Below are 22,056 nucleotides of genomic sequence, written 5' to 3'. Positions count from 1 at the left end.
TGTGACAGTCATTAGATGACAACAGATGACTACTGGGCCAAGATTGGGTAAAGCAACCTCTCTGTTCAATTCTCTCACCTGGAAAGTTGAAGATGATGAAAACAGAGTGTACCTTTTTATACATACAAAACTATATGAACTCGATTCATGCCCATCTTTGCAAGAAGTAGACTGAGCAGGCTATTGAGTCTTGTAGCATTAGTTTTGCCCACTATACTTTGAGGTAATCTCTGACTTAAAAACTTTATCTGTAAATTATAACTACAAGGAGCTTAGCCTTATCCTTGAAGTATATAAGAGATTGCATAGGTTATGACAGCAAAGTGAAATACTTAATTGCTAATGAAATTTATGGAATAAATGATCTTATGCAAAAACAACCATGGTGTTTGATAGAAGAAGAAATCTATTGCCTCTTAGAGATGACTGAGCACTATGCCTTACACATGTGAGAAGGACCAAGTTCTGCTGGAGGTAATTATCAGTGTGAAAGTGAGCTGTTCACAAGTACAGAGTCTCACATGACAAGGCAGAGACATCAGCCACACTTACATGATAGCTTTGTCATGTGTGAAGATGAAAATCAACAAAATTCTAACATTTCTAGAATTCCTCCAGGGATTAAATGTTCAGTTCCCCTTCTGCCTATTAAAAACACAAACCCACACATTATGAGGCCGTCTCATAAGGAGAAAAAGACTTTATCAAGTGGAATTTTAAAAAACAATCTCAGGCATCCTGTCTACATATTTGTGAGAGTGGTATGCATTCGATCTCACCTAGGCTAAAGTCGTGTATGAAATGGCATGGATGAGTACTATCTGTTCCAAATACATAGAAATACTGAGAGAAAATAATGGTTCAAGTGTATTTCTCAAGTGTGTAATCAGAAGTAAAATCAGAGGTTTAAAAAAGTCTGTATTTACTGATTTAGGTTCTGGACTCAGATAAGAGTGAAGAGTGAGGAGAAGTTTTATTAGTACTGAAGTGGGAACAGGAAATGAGAACTCTGGCTTGCATGAAGCAAGGAGCAGGAACAGATGAGACATCTAGCATAAAACCTGTAACACCTGCACTGTTCATGAAGCTAGAGATAGAGAAAAATGATGGGGAAGGTGGATTGCAGGCAAACCTAAGTCACAGCTAGAAAGAGAAACAGTGGTGAGAAGTGAGTGATCTCAGGAAGGGTCAGGATATAGAGCCTTTGCAGCTTAGCTGCCTTAAAATATCAGAATGTGCCTATCACTGATAAAATTCCTTCTGCTTTGAAAGGCTCAAACTCAAAAGTACAACCACAGAATATCTCCACGATGCAATTTCATAGAAAATAACTCCACTAGTAGTGAACGTTCTCTCTCTCTTTCACACACACACACACACACACACACACACACACACACACAGAGAGAGAGAGAGAGAGAGAGAGAGAGAGAGAGAGAGAGAGAGAGAGAGAAGAGGAGTTAAGATTCATGAAAAATAGAGTTGTTTCCTTTAGCAGGAAAACAGGACTTCAAACATAAGATTGCAGGTAGTGCAAATTTTCCAGACTTAAGTAAATGCTGACATTCTCAGATGGAAAGAATATTGTGTCACAGATAGGAGAATGTAAACAGTAATCAATAGTTGAAATTCTGAGACAAACCAAATCCTCAGAGTCAAAGAGGAAAAGCTCACATCTCAGTGGATAAGGGAGAAATCTAGGACCCACTTTCTGTTACTTTCTGACCATTTCCACTATCCTTGAACTGCTAAGAACTCCTCACTTGGGTTGACCTTATAGATTGCTCCTGTGGGTTTGCTCCCAGGCTTCTGGTTGGTGTCAGTAGCACCCCTTCAGAATCCCAGGTTGTTGACCCTTCTTGCAATATCAATACTAATTCCAACAGATTACCTGCAGATAAAAAGAAAATCAGACATTATAGTTTTCATCAGAAATAACAGAGAAGTCCCCTTCCAAATTAAAGGACTCTAGGGTAGGGACTCAAGGTAAAAACATATTTGTAATGGAAATAATGCTCATGAGTAAGTGAAAATCAAAAAGACTAACCGAACATCCACAATGTGAACTAGTGATATTAAATATTCTTAACGATTAATAAATGATGTGCTTCTATTAAAAAGAAAAGTGATCTCGTCTGGGACTTGGTATGAAAAGTTTCCACCATCGAATTTCCATATGTTTTGACATAAACCAAGTCCAAGGCAGATGTGGTAAATAACAAATTTGCATTAAAATGCTGACTCAACAAGGTGGGAAACCAGAGTCATATTTTTCTAAATTTATTCAATCCTTTAAAGAGGATTATAGCATTAGTTGGTAATTATTCGAAATCAAGTAAGTGTGTTAAAATGTTTCGGAAAAACATTGGGGAATCTAAACAGAATTCATATTTTCCAAACCAATACAGGGAGTGAAGGGAACAATATTTTTAAACACAGAAAGAATGATGGGGAATAAAACATTTAAAAACCACTACATTGCAATGTTGCACTGTGCACTGCTTATTCCCAAGTAAGAGGGTCAGAAAGCTCTTCTATGTTATTTGCTTTTATATTTTGTCTAATTTTGCCACTGATTCTCAGCCTAAAATCACTGCCATTACGTTCCGCTCATCTGCCCCATCAGAACGTATCTGCCCTCACAGTGGTTTCAGAAGTTTCCCACAGAGGCCAGGTAAAAACTGAAGAAAGGATATGGAGCTGATGTGAGGAACAACACTCAGTTTGCACTTAGCTTCAATCTGAAGCATCACTTGATAATGTTCACCATGTTTAAGGAAGGCTACATGGTGCTACAAGGAATTCTTAGGAAGGAAGTGTTTGTGGATTTAAATCTTGTAATGTAAGTAAAACATAATCAAGGTATGCAAACAGATGAGAAAATTTAAAAACAGTGTTTATCAGAATTACAAGTTTTAGAATGCATTTGATAATCTCTAAAATCTCTGAGCTTCTAACTTTGTAATTTTCATGTTTGTCCTTTGATGTTATCATCGGTGAAAAACATGTGGTATTCCCATTTTATACAGAAATATTATCCAAAAGCGAAGTAAATGTTAGATAAATAAGCAACACTGGTTGCCTAATTTGCATCTAGAAAAATGAGTTTGGTTGGTTTCTTATCTTCTAAAACACTGCAAATTTATTTTAGTACTTCAGCATTCTTAACAAGGGGTTCTCCCTCAGTGAGTTTTGAGATTTTTTTTATGAAATAAAAGAAAATCTGATCGTAAACAATGTTTCATTAATGTAAGGCATGAAGAGTGTGGAGGGGGAAATTTTGAGGGACATATTTATAGTGTGGAACGAATGTATGGCAGTAATATTTTCCTGATAAGTAGACTTGATTTATTAGTTCAGCCAAGTTTTCTTTACCCTATGGGAAGGCGTTTTCGATGAAAAGAAAGTCCACTGATTTACACTGCAGTACAAGCTCCTTAATACAGGAAACTATGCTCTCAGAACATACTCTAAAAAAAGACTTCAGGCTACCTTTGTGACAACATAATTCTTTGCAGTTTTATATGGTTCAGAGTCGGAAGTGTTTGTCAGCAATACATTTGCAACTGAAGAATTCTCTGTTCTCCATTGGATTCAGATCTCTAGACATTGAAATAAGGCTTTGTAATATTTTTGCATTTTTTGGGCTGAAATAATAAAAATTGCCTTCTATTGTTGATGTATTCTTCAATTAACAACCAGTGCCTAAATAAGATGAGTTATGGCATCTTGGAAAAACAGTTCTTAAACTACTATGTTTTTGGCATATTCATTCATCATTTACAAGCATCCTTAATATAGATCTTTGCAAATGCAGCAACAATCTGATGTGATTTCTCATACTTAGAAACACAAAACACAACTATTCAAAAAGCATGAAAGCACCAATGCAAAATAATGGAACTTTTTTATGATGGGATTTTAATTAAATACTTTGTTTTCTATGAATGTTTTAGTTTAGAGCTTATTTTTATGTTAAATGTAATTTATAGCTTCAATGCTTGACTATTCAATGAATCTTGAAAGTAACAGGATAATTATAGGATCCATTATTAATTATGATCACAAAACTGAACTTACTGAATGTCACTGATTATAAATCTGAGTAAAAGTAGAGCACAGATTTCTTCAGAAGCACTTCTTAATATATTTTTGTGACTATTATTCATTTTAAAAAGAAGCAGCTTTACTTGACAAAAATTCCATTAAAGCTTGATTTAGAATCTGTATATTAAAATTGAGAAAAAAATGATTTTACATACTATGATTAAATAATTTTTAGCTATAAATTGAACAGAACTGTGAGATTAAGTCTGAAAATGATAGTAAAAACCACAAGTTGGAAGCTAGTCCCAGATATTTATACCCTCTTAGATTATTATGAACAAAGCCACCTTAAAATAGCTCATATTTTAATGTAATGTTGTATATCAGCAAAATTCAACTAATGCCCTATGGGATTTATCAGTGTACTTTGATGATTTCTGGACTAATTTATATCTTAATTTGTACATTGGTCAATGAAACCAGTTAATAATTCATGCATTCATCTGATACAGAAATTGCAAATTCCTTTAAAGCTTTCTAAATTACCCTTCGGAATGCTTGTCTTATCTTACCGTGTACCACAAGCACAGCTCCTGGAAAAGAACCACTTTTCAAACCATGCTTCAAGCAAAAGTTATTCAGTCCACGTGGAACCGTATCAGAAAGTGCTCTCAGGGATGAAGGTGAAGCCATGGCGCCACCTTCATACCTTTGATAGCAACCCAAGGAACATTACATCAGCTGGAAGTGGGGACCTCTTGAGCAGGGAATGGCTTGATCACTGTCACAGAGATTAGCAGGGCCACAGTGTTTCAGATGGTACAAATGACTGAGGGCAAGACAAGGAAGTATGACCAATCCAAAGACTGAGGTAGAATGGTGAAAATGAATTGGAAGTAGAGCAAGAGTGTTTTTTTTAAGTACTGGGGATTGAACTCAAGGCCTCACACTTGCTAAGCAAGCAATCTATCACTTGAACCACATCCCAAATCCTTTTGCTTTTTAGTTGGTTTTGCAGATTGGGTCTGTCTCTAACTTTGCTTAGGCTGGTTTGGACCACACTTCTCTTACCTCTGCCTCCTGGATTTCTGGAACCACAGATGTACATCACCATCTTATCTTGTTTTTCAGTTGATAGAGTCTTCTTAAGTTATGTCATGGCTGGACTGGTCCTTGAATCTACTGTCTGTGCCTTTAGAGCTGCAGGGATTACAAGTGTGTACCACCCTGCGTGGCAGGAACAGGAACCCCGAAGAATCAGAGGAAAATGAAGTTTAATTTTATCTTCCCTGTTTCTTCTGAAATTTGCAATAATGTATTATATTTACCAGGTCTCAATAAGACCAAATATATTCTTAAATATTTAAAATATGTTTTGATATCATCCCAAATTAAATAAGCATGGTGATGGCTCTCTCATCCATAAAAAATAAATAGTGTGAGGGGAAAATTTATGAAAAAAATCAACATTTCCATAACTATGAAAATTAACTAAAGGCCAGAAACGATCCAGAGGGCATTTAATACAAACAAACAAACAAACAACCCTCCCCCAAACAAAGAAACAAGCAAAACATACTTCTGCAACTCAGTAAGAGCTGTGAGCTTTGTAGCATCTTAATTTACCCTAAGTTTTTTCCCTTCCTTCCCCAGCTTGGTAGAGTTCAAGACAAAAGCCTCAGCATCTCAATGAGAACTAGAATGGAATATGCACAGGAGAGAAAGAAGGAGGCCAAGTTTAGCTCTTCCAAAGCCCTGCCTCCAGGGAATTGCTATTATTGATGTTTAGGAGCAACCCTGGCTCTGACATGTATCTGATTCCACCCAGTGGAAACAGCTTTTTTTCTCAGGAAAATTTGTTAAAAGTAATCAGTAATCACAGCTCAACATTACAAGTCCCTGAGAACAATGGAAGAAAATAAGAATGAACATAAAAGGGAAGGCTGAAAAGTGACAAGATGAGTAGTACAAGAGAGTTTTGAAAATTTTTGACCTATCTCAAAAAAGTGAAATCAGAAACATAAGTATTTTTCTGTATATTTCTAGGAATATACAAAAGCTCTGTATATTTCTAGGAAAGAGCTAAGGAGGTCTCCACCTTCCCTTGACCTTAAAGCTCTGGAAATAAGAATTGAAGGTTTAAGTAGATTCATCAACTGCTTGCCTGAGTGCTAAGTGTGTTCAAAAATTTATTCACAGCTGATAAAATATCCTTGGAGATTGCTGGTTGTAGACATTTATGGAATGATGAATCCTCACCAAGACAGCTGAGCAGAGACTATGATGACAGCAAATAACAAAGAATAAACACTTTAAATAATTAGTCCACATAACTAGACACACAGCAAAAACAACCACAAAGAATCTTGGAAGCAGGCTGATCTGCTTTCCAGAGTTGTCAAATTACATAATTTAGAAGTGCAATCTACAAAAAGGAAGATGTGGCAATGTGATAGAAGCAAGGACTTTGGAAAAAAAAAGAGAAAAATCAAATAACTTTCCCTCAGATGGTAAAGCTGTTGGGTTTACTTGACAAAGACTTCATATAACCTATTTTGATGTTTCAAAGCTAAAAGTGATTCTTTATATATACTCAAGGAAAGATCAGAGTGATGTCTACCTAGATAGAGAGTATCAAAAAAAGATGTAGAAATTATATTTAAAAACACTTACCAATTATGAGGTTGAGAAGTAGAAAAACTAAAATGAAACATTTTGTAGTGAACCTCAGCATATTTGAACTGATGTGAAAAGTATGAATGGGTCAGTTGAAGTTACCTTTTGAGAAAGAAAAGAAGAAAGCTTAAGAGACCTTTGGAACATGGTAAAATGAGCAATATGCACACAGCCAGAGTTCCAACAGGAAAGGAGAGAAAAAAATGCACAAAATATTTGAGGAGCTGGTGGTTTAGCTCCAGGGTAGGAGACTTACCGAGAATGCACAAAGCCTTGAGTTGAATCACCAGTGTTTTTCCCCACTCACACATAAAAGAACATTTGAATAGTTAATGAATTAAAATTTTTTCAACTTAGATAAAGACATCAAAATAGACATCAAAAAATGAAGCAATCTACAGGTAGAAACGTTCAGACGTGTATTATGAGACACATAATTAAATTATCAAAAGGCAAAGACTCAGACAATATTGAAGAAACTCATCACTTCAAGACATTCTCAATAATATTAACAATTGCTCCCTAAAACCATGTGTCTAGAAGACCACAGAACTGCAAATGCAAAGTGATGAAGGAAATAACAGTCAACCAAGAATTATTTTTAAACTTGGGTTAGAAATGTTTCTGAGCCAGGAACTTCCCTACGTGTTTTTTACAGACTACGGTGTCCAGAAATCTTTTAATTTTTTCCTCCTCCTTTTCTTTGGAGTACTTTGAAGCATGTTCTAGTCCTTCCCAGAAATTTAAAGAGAGCAAAGAAAAAAAACGATGTCACTTCATTTTGCAATTACTGACTTCTCTTGGGAATATTTCCCCTGTTGTTAATTGTACTTCTTTCTTTCTTTCTCTTTATTTTTTATTTCTGGTTATGTCTGTCTCGTGTATGATATTCAGAAAAAAATTCTTTAGCACATGCAACATCTGCCATTGTAGATCAAGTGTTAGGACAAAAAATTTAAAAAATACATCACTTTGTGTATCTTAATGCACTAAAACTTGGCAATTAAATGAATGAATAAAAAGGAAATTAAAGCTTCTCTTGAAGTAGATGACTAACAATCAAACACAGGGTTTAGAAGAGCATGAATAATCCAAATTCAAATTTGGTAGAATTAAAAAACCAACAAAGATCAGAAGAGAAACATAAATTAGAGGCTAAAAGAGTACACAAAATCATATAGCTGATTGTTTGAAAAGATGAATAAAATTAACAAATATTTGGCTGTTTTAACCAAAAGAACAAAGAAAGTCCCCAAAACATAAAATCAGAGACAAAAAATGAGACATTGCAATTGACACCACAGAAATACAAATGATCATTAAGGACCATTACAAAAAATTGTATGTCAAGAATTGGAAACTTATAAGAAATGAATACATTTCTGTACACATAAAATCTACCAAAATTGAACTGGGAAGACAAAAAACAAAACAAACCTGAACAGACCTGTAGTGAGTAAAGACATGGAATCAGCAATAAAAAGTCTTCCCAAAAGAAAAGCACAGACTGGATGCCCTCATTGATTAATCAACTAAACTTCTAAAGAAAAGCTAAACCAAATTATTGTAAACAATTTCAAAAAATTGAAAAGCAGGGAAACTTTACAAACTCATTTGATGAGACCAGCATTACCCTGGAATCCTAAATAACATGTCAGGGTGTCCTGAAAGCTCGTGGAAACCAGACAAGCAATTCTAGGCCACCCAGTGAGTGGCAAAGGTCTATAAGTTAACAACATAAGCAAATGCAGAAGACAGTATAACTGTGTTCATTTCTGATTCTTTTTCTCTTTTTCATAGCATACGATGAGTAAAAATGTACAAAGTATGAAAATGGTAGCCTGAATGAGAGACAGAAATTTTTCTGTAATATTAAAATTTCCTTGAAATTGATCTTAACTAGATTCTTGTAATTGGAATCTCCAGGACAACCTGTAAGAAAAGAACTACAGATGTAGTAAGATCAGTGGGAAGAAGACTTCAGCTTTAAATATCTAACATACAAAAAAAGAAGTAATCGAGGAATATAGCAATGGGAAAGATACATACTCTATAGAAAATAAATCCAATATCAGATGCGAATGCTATCTTAATGACTACATCAAAGTAAATTGATTAAATATTCTTATCAAAGGGAGGTGGTTGACTGGATGGAGTTTTGTAAAGCTGATAATATTATATCAAAACATGGAAATGGAATGGAATAAAATGGATGGATTTTTAAGAAATGCTGAAGAAACTCTAGCCAAAAGATAGCATGACAACTGAAACCCAAGTTGATTATTCTGTTATGAGCAAAAATAGTCTTGAGGAAAAAATATTTAGTAGGTAATAAAGAGAAAATTACCGGTGGTAAATGATAAAATGATCAATAAATCATAAAGATATAACATTTAGACAAATATATGAACCTAACAACAGAGCCAAAATAATTATAAGGCAAAAACTGACATAACTGAAGAGAGAAGTAGAAATGTGACTCTCACAGCTGGAGAGGAGTGTCACCAGCATCGGAAGTGAACACACCAGCTAGACAAGAGTGATAAGAAACAGAGCCCTTGGTAGACATAAAAGACACAGGTTTACAGACTGCACAGAACACTCGCTCCCACATCTTCAGGAACTGTGGCGCCTTCTCCAGCACAAACTAGGAGCTGGCATAATACAAAATTTCAACAAATCCAAAAACATCCTTGCTCCACAAAGAAGTCGTATTCTCTGACCATAGGATCAATTTACAAAGGAATGACAGGGGGAAAGCCTCACAAATGTGGGAATCCAGTAATGCAATTACAAATAAGAATAAATTCTGAGAAACCGTTTGAAAGTACTTTGGAATTAATAAAATTAAATTGTAGGCTACTAAAGCTTGTAAAAGAAAGCTAAAGCAATTTATTGAAAAATTATACTAAATTCACCAATTAAAAGCAAAGAAATAAATTAATAAATTAACTTTCAGTACCAAGAAACTAGAAAGAAGACCAAATTATCATAAAGCAGAAAGCAAAAAAGAAAAAAGGATCAAACTGAAAATAAGCAGAACCACATTAAAAAATACAGAAAGCAAAACAAAAGTTATTTCGACAAACTTCAACAAAATTGAGAAATCTTTAGCAATCTCACCAAGAAAAAAGAGAGAAGGCTCAAATTAGTATAGTCATGAAACAGGAGGTGACATTACTATTATTAGTATTTGACCAAATAATTATTATGAATAGTATGAACAACTACAGATTAAGAACAAATATCGAAGATAAATGTGCGAGTTACTTGAAAGACAGAAAACCATGAACATTCAAAAGTAGAAAAGCTGAGCTACAAGAGACTAAAATAGTAAAATCTATCACCAAATCCAATCTTTGATCACTTCAATGGTGAATTATACCAAACACTAAAAGGAGAATTCACATCAGTCCTTCAAAACTGTGAAAAAAATATACTGGAAGAGAAGAAAATCTTTCAGATGAATTTTATTAGGTAAGCATTACCTTGATAACCAAATCAGACAAAAGTTACCAGAAAGCATGTTATCAATATCCCATCAATATAGAAAACACTAGCAAACTGAACTGGGGAAAATACAGACTAAAACTGAATGGAATTTATTCCAGTCATCTATAGTTGGTTCAGCATATGAAATCAATAAATAATAACATTCTAGTGATAGTCATCTTACCATACAGTATAAGAATTTTGTAAAATTCAATCATCTTTTGTGATTAAAAAACCAGTCCCCAAACTCTTACGAGAAGGGAACTTCCTTTATCATGTCTAACCAGAAAGGCTGAGAACCTCACCTTAATTTCAGTGATAAGACAAGAGTGTTTGCTCTTGGAACTTCTGTTTGTATTTTACTAGGGGTTCTAGCAAGGTGTAATTAAGTGACTATATATATAAAATTCTGATCCAGGATTTATTTATGGAAGAAATAAAAACATATCTAGTTGTATGACATGAAGTCACAAATAGAGAAATATATATACAGACAAAGGAAATAAACAAATCTAGCAGAATTCAAAGGCTGTTGTATTTCTGTACACTGGCTCTGAGCAGTAAAAATGAAATTAAGAATACAGTTCCATCTATAATTGCATCAAAACATTTAAATATTTAGAGAAAAATTAGTAAAAACAACTTTAAGGTATAAATAAATGGACAGACTTCACATCAAAGTTTATCAAATAACTAAACACAGAGCTTGCACTATCGAAATCTTAGTAGAAATCAGAGGCGTCTATATGACCTTGGGTTTGCCAATAATTTGAAAGCATAGGCATTCAAAGAAAACTATAAGTTGAACTTTATCAAGTAAAATTAAACTATTTTGTTTCAAAGGAATAAGACAATCTACAGAAAGGGGGATATTTGAAAGTGATATGCCTGAAAATGGTATAGGATTCATTATATATAAAAGTTCTTGCAATCTAGTAAAGTAATCCAATAATAATGGAAAACACAATTGTGGACATTTTCATAAAAAGATACTCAAATAATACGTGGAAAAGTCGTTGAATCCATAAACAAAGGGCACAAACCACATGAGTCATGCACATATCCAGAAGCAAATCTGTAGGCAGGAGGTGTCTTTTATGGGTTTCAGCCTGGGGCAGGTTTGTCAGTGTGAGCTGATATAGGCAGGGTTTCTTTTGAGGGTGAGAAAAATGTTTTGGAATGAGGCAGTGGTATTTGTTGCATAACTTTGTGAACTCACCTTATTTTCAAGAAATGTTTTTCTGATTAGGTCCATTGACCATTGTGCAATTTAATATTAATTTTTTAAATGACTGCTTATAGTTATAGTTATAAATATATGCATACTAAAATACACATGCATATTTACATATATAAATTATATGTATATATAAATTAGTCCAGAAATCATCAAAGTACACTGATAAATCCCATAGGGCATTAGTTGAATTTTGCTGATATACAACATTACATTAAAATATGAGCTATTTTAAGGTGGCTTTGTTCATAATAACCTAAGAGGGTAGAAATATCTGGGACTAGCTTCCAACTTGTGGTTTTTACTATCATTTTCAGACTTAATCTCACAGTTCTGATCAATTTATAGCTAAAAATTATTTAATCACAGTCTGTAAAATCATTTTTCTTTCTCAATTTTCATATACATGTACTGAATCAAGCTTTACTGGAATTTTTGTCAAGTAACGCTGCTTCTTTTTAAAATGAATAATAGTCACAAAAATATATTATAGAAGTGCTTCTGAAGAAACCTGTGCTCTACTTTTACTCAGATTTATAATCAGTGACATTCAGTAAGTTCAGTTTTGTGATCATAATTAATAATGGATCCTATAATTATCCTGTTACTTTCAAGATTCATTGAATAGTCAAGCATTGAAGCTATAAACTACATTTAAAAATAAAAATAAGCTCTAAACTAAAACATTCATAGAAAACAAAGTATTTAATTAAAATCCCATCATAAAAAAGTTCCATTATTTTGCATTGGTGCTTTCATGCTTTTTGAATAGTTGTGTTTTGTGTTTCTAAGAATGAGAAATCACATCAGATTGTTGCTGCATTTGCAAAGATCTATATTAAGGATGCTTGTAAATGATGAATGAATATGCCAAAAACATAGTAGTTTAAGAACTGTTTTTCCAAGATGCCATAACTCATCTTATTTAGGCACTGGATGTTAATGGAAGAATACATCAACAATAGAAGGCAATTTTTATTATTTCAGCCCAAAAAACGCAAAAATATTACAAAGCCTTATTTCAGTGTCTAGAGATCTGAATCCAATGGAGAACAGAGAATTCTTCAGTTGCAAATGTATTGCTGACAAACACTTCCGACTCTGAACCATATAAAACTGCAAAGAATTATGTTGTCACAAAGGTAGCCTGAAGTCTTTTTTAAGAGTATGTTCTGAGAACGTACTTTCCTGTATTAAGGAGCTTGTACTGCAGTGTAAACCAGTGGACTTTCTTTTCATTGAAAACGCCTTCCCATAGGGTAAGGAAAACATGGCTGAACTAACAAATCAAGTCTACTTATCAGGAAAATATTAATGCCATACATTCGTTCCACACTATAAATATGTCCCTCAAAATTTCCCCCTCCACACTCTTCATGCCTTACATTAATGAAACATTGTTTACAATAAGATTTTCTTTTATTTCATAAAAAAAAACTCAAAACTCACTGAGGGAGAACCCCTTGTTAAGAATGCTGAAGTACTAAAATAAATTTGTAGTGTTTTAGAAGATAAGAAACCAACCAAACTCATTTTTCTAGATGCAAATTAGGCAACCAGTGTTGCTTATTTATCTAACATTTACTTCGCTTTTGGATAATATTTCTGTATAAAATGGGAATACCACATGTTTTTCACCGATGATAACATCAAAGGACAAACATGAAAATTACAAAGTTAGAAGCTCAGAGATTTTAGAGATTATCAAATGCATTCTAAAACTTGTAATTCTGATAAACACTGTTTTTAAATTTTCTCATCTGTTTGCAGACCTTGATTATGTTTTACTTACATTACAAGATTTAATCCACAAACACTTCCTTCCTAAGAATTCCTTGTAGCACCATGTAGCCTTCCTTAAACATGGTGAACATTATCAAGTGATGCTTCAGATTGAAGCTAAGTGCAAACTGAGTGTTGTTCCTCACATCAGCTCCATATCCTTTCTTCAGTTTTTACCTGGTCTCTGTGGGAAACTTCTGAAACCACTGTGAGGGCAGATACGTTCTGATGGGGCAGATGAGCGGAACGTAATGACAGTGACTTTAGGCTGAGAATCAGTGGCAAAATTAGACAAAATATAAAAGCAAATAACATAGAAGAGCTTTCTGACCCTCTTACTTGGGAATAAACAGTGCACAGTGCAACATTGCAATGTAGTGGGTTCTAAAATGTTTAACTCCCCATCATTCTTTCTGTGTTTAAAAATATTGTCCCCTTCACTCCCCGTATTGGTTTGGAAAATATGAATTCTGTTTAGATTCCCCAATGTTTTTCCGGAACATTTTAACACACTTACTTGATTTCAATTCAATAAATTTAGAAAAATATGACTCTGGTTTCCCACCTTGTTGAGTCAGCATTTTAATGCAAATTTGTTATTTACCACATCTGCCTTGGACTTGGTTTATGTCAAAACATATGGAAATTCCATGGTGGAAACTTTTCATACCAAGTCCCAGACGAGATCACTTTTCTTTTTAATAGAAGCACATCATTTATTAATCGTTAAGAATATTTAATGATCACTAGTTCCCATTGTGGATGTTCGGTTAGTCTTTTTGATTTTTACTTACTCATGAGCAATATTTCCATTACAAATATGTTTTTACCTTGAGTCCCTACCCTGGAGTCCTTTAATTTGGGAGGGGACTTCTCTGTTATTTCTGATGAAAACTATAATGTCTGATTTTCTTTTTATCTGCAGGTAATCTGTTGGAATTAGTATTGATATTGCAAGAAGGGTCAACAACCTGGGATTCTGAAGGGGTGCTACTGACACCAACCAGAAGCCTGGGAGCAAACCCACAGGAGCAATCTATAAGGTCAACCCAAGTGAGGAGTTCTTAGCAGTTCAAGGATAGTGGAAATGGTCAGAAAGTAACAGAAAGTGGGTCCTAGATTTCTACCTTATCCACTGAGATGTGAGCTTTTCCTCTTTGACTCTGAGGATTTGGTTTGTCTCAGAATTTCACCTATTGATTACTGTTTACATTCTCCTATCTGTGACACAATATTCTTTCCATCTGAGAATGTCAGTATTTACTTAAGTCTGGAAAATTTGCACTACCTGCAATCTTATGTTTGAATTCCTGTTTTCCTGCTAAAGGAAACTGAACTCTATTTTTCATGAATCTTAACTCCTCTTCTCTCTCTCTCTCTCTCTCTCTCTGTTTGTGTGTGTGTGTGAAAGAGAGAGAGAGAACGTTCACTACTAGTGGAGTTATTTTCTATGAAATTGCATCGTGGAGATATTCTATGGTTGTATTTTGAGTTTGAGCCTTCTAAAGCAGAAGGAATTTTATCAGTGATAGGCACATTCTGATATTTTAAGGCAACTAAGCTGCAAAAGGCTCTATATCCTGACCCTTCCTGAGATCACTCACTTCTCACCACTGTTTCTCTTTCTAGCTGTGACTTAGGTTTGCCTGCAATCCACCTTCCCCATCATTTTTCTCTATCTCTAGCTTCACGAACAGTGCAGATGTTACAGGCTTTATGCTAGGTGTCTCTCATGTGTTCCTGCTCCTTGCTTCATGCAAGCCAGAGTTCGCATTTCTTGTTCCCACTTCAGTACTAATAAAACTTCTCCTCACTCTTCACTCTTCTTATCTGAGTCCAGAACCTAAGTCAGCAAATATATATTTTTTTAACCTCTGATTTTAATTCTGATTACACACTTGAGAAATACACTTGAACTGTTATTTTCTCTCAGCTGGAACTCAGCTATTTCATATTTTTCCAAGTATTTCTATGTATTTGGAACAGAGAGTTCTCATCCATGCCAGTTCATACACAACTATAGTTGGGTGAGATTGAATGCATACCACTCTCACAAATATGTAGACAGGATGCCTGAGATTGTTTTTTAAAATTCCACTTGATAAAGTCTTTTTCTCTTTATGAGATGGCCTCATAATGTGTGGGTTTGTGTTTTTAATAGGCAGAAGGGGAACTGAACATTTAATCCCTTGAGGAATTCTAGAAATGTTAGAATTTTGTTGATTTTCGTCTTCACACATGACAGAGCTATCATATAAGTGTGGCTGATGTCTCTGCCTTGTCATGGGAGACTCTGTACTTGTGAACAGCTCACTTTCACACTGATAATTACCTCCAGCAGAACTTGGTCCTTCTCACATGTGTAAGGCATAGTGCTCAGTCATCTCTAAGAGGCAACAGATTTATTCTTCTATCAAACACCATGGTTGTTTTTGCATAAGATCATTTATTCCATAAATTTCATTAGCAATTGAGTATTTCATTTTGCTGTCATAACCTATGCAATCTCGTATATACTTCAAGGATAAGGCTCAGCTCTTGTAGTTATAATTTACAGATAAAGATTTTAAGTCACAGATTACCTCAAAGTATAGTGGGCAAAACTAATGCTCACAAGACTCAATAGCCTGCTCAGTCTACTTCTGGCAAAGATGGGCATGAATCAAGTTCATATAGTTTTGTATGTATAAAAAGGTACACCCTGTTTTCATCACCTTCAAATTTCCAGGTGAGGGAATTGAACAGAGAGGTTGCTTTATCCAATCTTGGCCCAGTAGTCATCTGTTGTCATCTAATGACTGTCATATAAGTATATATATTTTTCTTTTTTTGCAGTTTAAAATTTACTCACATGTGTTTACATTGTTTGGGCCATATCCCCATCCTCCTGCTTCCAGTCAGAGCCTGTTCTGCTCTCTTGTTCTCTGATTTTGTTGAATAGAAAACATAGGAGATAATAAGAAAGATGTAGCTTTTTTGCTAGTTAGAGATAAAGATAGCTGTACAGAGTGATTCCTACCATTGCTTCCATGCACTTGTGTATTACAACCCACATTGGTTCCTCTCTATCAGACCTCGTCACAACTTGCTAGTCCCCTTCTCATAGTGGCCTCTGGTTATTAAAGATTACTTTATTTGCTGCTCTAGAGTTAGCACATCAACCACATTCAAGTTTTAGGTTTCCTTCTCTTTCCCTATTACTCCCGTGCATGTTCTCCCCTTAACATAAATATATTTTCCACTTTAAATTATTTTTCAAATTTAGAGCAAGTACTTTCCTCACTTTGCTTTGTCCAAAGTCCCTGCCCCCCCCACATTATGGGACACTAACTATGATGGTTTTCTGCAGCACTGAAAGACATATATGAAGAATGTAGCTGCAATAATTAGTGGATATCATGGATCAGATTCGGAGTCAACACAGTCTTTGTATTTGCATTAAATACAGGAAAGATGGTATCTGTTGGGAAGCTGAGCACAGTTAATACCACAGTCCTTGGTCTTTGTCAGCTCCGATGCAAGAGGAAAAATATGCATACGGTCCATAGATTAAAAGACAGTAGAAGTGTGAAAGGTGTCAAAATTAATACAGAATCACTTAAGTCCAACCCTAACATAACCAGCCAGGAAGAGATTCCTCGTGCACATTTTCCTTGTCACAAAAACTATTCCAAGAGTCTCCACCAAATCAAATCCACAAAGACCCCCAACCTTGCCCAATAGCCTGTGTGATGGCATTTTCTCAGCACCTGTCAACCTGGACCAATGCTCTTTGCCAGAGTTTGTGACCAAAGATGATTATATATAAAGAGCATGTATAACTTTTCTCACCTCTTCTTTTTTATTCCTTTACATTTTATTATCATATTATTGCTGTATTGGTGATACACTGTGACATTTACAAAAGTGCTTACAATATAACATAGTTGAATTCACCCCTTCCATCATTCTCTTTAATCCTCTGGGGAGTGGGTTTCTGTGCTGCATATACGTGATGAAGGTGGGTCTATAGTATAGTCCCGAGCAAAACCATATCTTGGTGAAGGGTTTGTTAGACTTTATCTTCAGCAGAAGGATTTCTACCACTGCAATATGGTACAAATTTCCCTGTTCAAATAAAAGTACTCATGGAACCATGTAGATCTCCAAGCAGTTTTAAAATACTTCTTTCACCATCTCAAAAATATCATTGAGTGCCTGCTTTATTCCAGAAGATATTGGGTAACAGATTTGAAAAGAAAAAAATGATTCTTGCCTCCAGGGGTTTTAAGTCTAGTGAGGACTCATTCATTAATCAAGTGAACTAAAATATACATAAATCAAACCATCAAATCCCAACAGTTATGAGGGCTGTGACTCACGGAGACTTGCTTGTTCTGTTCCCTTTTCTGCTTGCCCATGGGATTGAGGAAAGCCTTGTGTGAGCAATAGATGCGTGATCCACAGTCCACAGAATATAAAGAATTTACCAATGAGAACTGGGGAAGAAGAGCGTTCCAAGCAGAGGGTCAGCATAGGTACAGAATTTGTGTGATCTTCCCAAGGACATACCATGGAATTAGACTCTCGGATGGCACTGCAGCAGAGAGGAGAGGATCAGGATGAAGACAGAGCAGGGTGGTAAGGACAATGCAGGTCAGACTTTGCAGCCCAAAGTTAAAGCTCTATTGGCACACCATGAGAAACTAGATGTGACACATGACAGACCTGACAACAATATGGAAAATGGAGCAGAGCAGTGCCAGAATGAATGCAGTTGGAAAGTGGGTGACAGGTCTTATAGCAGTCCAGGTGAGAGATAGTGGAAATGACATGGTTTGGTGCCCATGAACCTGGAACCACACACACTGCATCACAGAGGCTTTCCCATTCTCTACTAAGCTCACAGAAACTGTTTCTTCTATTTTCACAAAACCAGGTTCAGGGATTCTTTACTTGAGAACGTTTTGCTCATAGCACAAGTCAATACTTCAGACACTGGATCTAAGACTGTCGGATGAATTATTCCATATTCCAAAAGCATAATATGCCAAGGAAGGTACCCCTGCTAATTTAGGACAGCTGGTTATTTTGAAATGATGATAATATCCCACACAGTGGTGCTAAGTTTTCCTAGGAATCGCCATTTGGCGTCTGCATTGGCCATAGAACGGTGATTCTTGCCTTCTGATTATCAAGGAAACGGGACAGTCACGGAGGAGAAATTCAGAAAACACTGGACACAGAATCACCATGCACTGTGATTGTGGAATCAATGCCAAAATTAAACAACCCAACACAAAACGCCTAGATACAGGTGACGAAAATACAGTTTAGATTCTGTGCTGCTTAGTGACTAATTTATGTAATTTAATAAATCTTTGGGTCTTAATTCCCCTGGGAATGATTGCGGGTGTATGGGTTTGTGTGTGTGTATGTGTGTGATTGTTTGTATGTGTGTGTGTATCTGCACCTGTGGGTATGTGTGTGTGTATGTGTGCATTTGTTTGTGTGTGTATGGGCGTGTGCATGTGTGTATGTGTGTGTAAGTGTGTATGTGTGTGTCTGTGTATGTGTGTATGAGTGTGTATGTGTGTGTTTATGTATGAGTAGGTATGTGTGCGTGTGTATGTGTGTGTATCTGTGTGCATGTGGTTGTGTATGTGTGTATGTGTTTTTATGTGTGTGTGTATGTGAGTGTGTATGTGCATGTGTATTTGTGTATGTGTGTGTATTTGTGTATGTGTGTATGTGCATGTGTGTGTATGTGCATGTGTGTATGTGTGTGTATATGTTTGTGTGTGTGCATGTGTGCATGTGTGTGTGTGCATGAGTATATGCGTTTGTACGTGTGTCTGTGTATGTGTGTGTATGCGTGTTTGTGTATGTGTGTATGTGTGTGTATGTGTATGTGTGTATATCTGTGTGTATGTTAGTATGTGCATTTGTGTATGTGCGTGTATGAGCGTGTGTCTGTGTGCCTGCACATGTGTGTGCTTCTGTGTGTATGTGCGTATATGAGTGTATGTGTTTGCATGTGCGTGTGTGTATATGGGTATGTGTGTATGTGTGTGTATGCACGTGTGTATTGTTATGTGCGTGTGTATGTGTGCATATGTGTGTATGTGTGTGTATAAGTATGTGTGTCTACGTGTGTATGTATGCGTGTGTGTGTGTGTGTGAGTATGTGTGCGTGTGTGTGTATGTGTGTACATGTGTGTATGTGCATGTGTATGTGTGAATATCTGCATATGTATGTGTGTATATGTTTTTGTGTATGTGTATGTGTATATGTGTGTTTATGTGTGTGTGTACGTGTGTCTGTGTGTGTATATGCACGTGTATGTGTGTACATGCATGTGTATCTGTGTATGTGCATGTGTGTTTGTATCTGTGTGTATGTGTGTGTCTGTGTATGTCTATGTGTTTGTGAGTATGTCTGTGTGTGTATGTATGTATGTGTGTGAGTGTGTTTGTGGGTGCATGTATATGCGTGTGTATGTGTGTGTATTTGTGTATGTATGTGTATATGCATGTACGTGTGTGCATGTGTGCATAAGTATGTGTCAATCTGTGTGTGTATGTGTGTGTGTGCATCTGTGTATATGTGAGTGTGGATGTGCATGTGTATTTGTGTATGTGTGTATGTGCATTTGTATGTGTGTGTACATGCATGTATATGTGTGTGTATGTGCGTGTGTATTTGGGTTTGTGTGTATGTGTATGTGTGTAAGTGTGTGTATGTGTACGTGCATGTGTTCACCTTTGTATGTGTGTGTCTGTGTATGTGTGTGTGAGTGTGTATGTGAGTGTATGGTATGTGTGTGTGCATGTGTATTTGTGTATGTGTGTGTATGTGCATGTGTCTGTGTGTCTGTGTGTGTGCATCTCTGTGTATGTGCATGTGTATTTGTGTATGTGTATGTGTGCATATGTGTGTGTCTGTGTGAGTGTGTATGTGTGTTAGTATTTGTGTGTCTGTGTGTATGTGTGTGTGTATGTGTGTCTGTGTATGTGTATAAGTTTGTCTGAGTGTGTATGTGTGTATGTGTGCGTGTATGAGTGTGTATATGTGTGTATGTGTGTGTATGTGTGTTACTGTGTGTGTGACTGTGTGTGTATGTGTGTACGTGTGTGTATGTATGTGTGTACATGTGTGAATGTGCGTATTTGTGTATGTGTGTATTTGTGTATATGTACGTGTGTATATGTGTGTATGTGTGTGTGTTTGTATGTGTATGTATGTGTATGTGTGTGTGTGAGTGTGTATGTGCGTGTGTATTTCTGTATGTGTGTGTGTCTGTGTATGCGTTTGTGAGTGTGTGTCCCTCACAAACCGGGTCAACTTGAGTAACAAACTGAATGACAAAAATGTTCAATTGTAATCCACAGATTAAGATAAACAGCCATACATCCCTGACAAAGAAATTTGATTTAATCATTGCAAAGAATATTATTCAAATACTAGGGAAATCATTACTATCATTAGAAAAGCACAGTGATAACTGATACAGGCTAGATCCACTGATGGCTCCTGATATTGTGAGGCAAGTCTATAGATAACCAGATATTTCTCCAAAGACACTCATTAGTTACAGAAAGAGGTACAGTAACTTTAGAGTGGAGAAACACGGGGACAGCTTCTAAACCAAGGGAGCAATGGCATCACCAATAATAGCATTCATTTGTATTGTGTACCTTGAGATGTTGCTCCAAGAAGAACAGGTCATGGCATGACAGTCATGTCAAAAGCACACAGTTTGGTCTGTGTGTATAATTCCAGCAGGATTGAATAGGACGATCCTGAGATGAAGGCCAGCTGAGACTACACAGTGAGTTTAGAAAATAACAACTTCAACAGAATAATTAGTAAATACCACACAAAATTAAATGAAGTCGCTCTCCACAGGACAAGTGAGTAAGGTGCTTAAAAATATAAAGATTGTGAAAGAACTCCTTCCTCAAACACTCTGGCCAGAGAAAAAGGAAGGAAGGAAAGCAGGGAGAAAAGGAGGGAGGAAGGAAGGAAAGGAGAAAAGGGAGAGCGGGACTGAGAGACTGAGGCAAAAAGGATGGAAGAAAGTGGAGAAAAGGAGAGGGAGGGAGGGAAGGAAAGGAAGAAAGAAAGAGAAGTAAGAAAAGAGGAAGGAAGGAAGGGAGGGAGGGAGGGAGGAAGGAAGGAAGATGGAGGGAAGAATGAATGGAAGGAAGGAAGGAGGGAGGGTAGGAAGGAAGAAAGGAAGGAGAGAGGGAGGGAGGGAAGGAAGGAAGGAAGTCAGGAAGGAAGAGAATGATAAAAAAGAAAGAAAGACCCTGTGGGTTGCAGAAGTTTGAGGAGAAGTTTTGACCTCAGACATAATGTGGGATCTGAGTTAGATTCTGGGACAGCAAATGTAGATTGGAAGAAAATAGGAGTAAAATTTGAATAAATTAGAGCAATGAAAATGTCTTGGTTTTTAATCATTATTCTATAGTTATTTAAAATGTTTAACATTAGCAAAAACCTTGATGAAAGGTACCTATGAACTCTGCATCTCTTTTGATAATATTCTGTGAGTCTAAAAATTTTTTTGAGAGAAAAGTGAAAAGTGGAGTCAATCAGAATTGAGTGTTCTAAATCGGGCTATACAGTTTTAGTTTGGAAAGCAGTTCAACAGAAAGTTCTTATGCTTTAGATTTTGGGTTTGGAAAACTTACTTTTATTTCACTAGTTCTGATTAATCTACAATTTTCCAAGAAGCATCAGAATTAAAACCTTTTTGCAAAATTATATTGAACTTCAACAGGAGATCCTCACTTTCACAGCTAAATGGAATTTTCATCCTAACCATTTCTCACTTCAT

Source organism: Castor canadensis, chromosome 14 (genome assembly GCF_047511655.1).
Source record: "Castor canadensis chromosome 14, mCasCan1.hap1v2, whole genome shotgun sequence".
Lineage (NCBI taxonomy): Eukaryota > Metazoa > Chordata > Mammalia > Rodentia > Castoridae > Castor > Castor canadensis.
Note: the sequence above shows the minus strand (reverse complement) of the source record.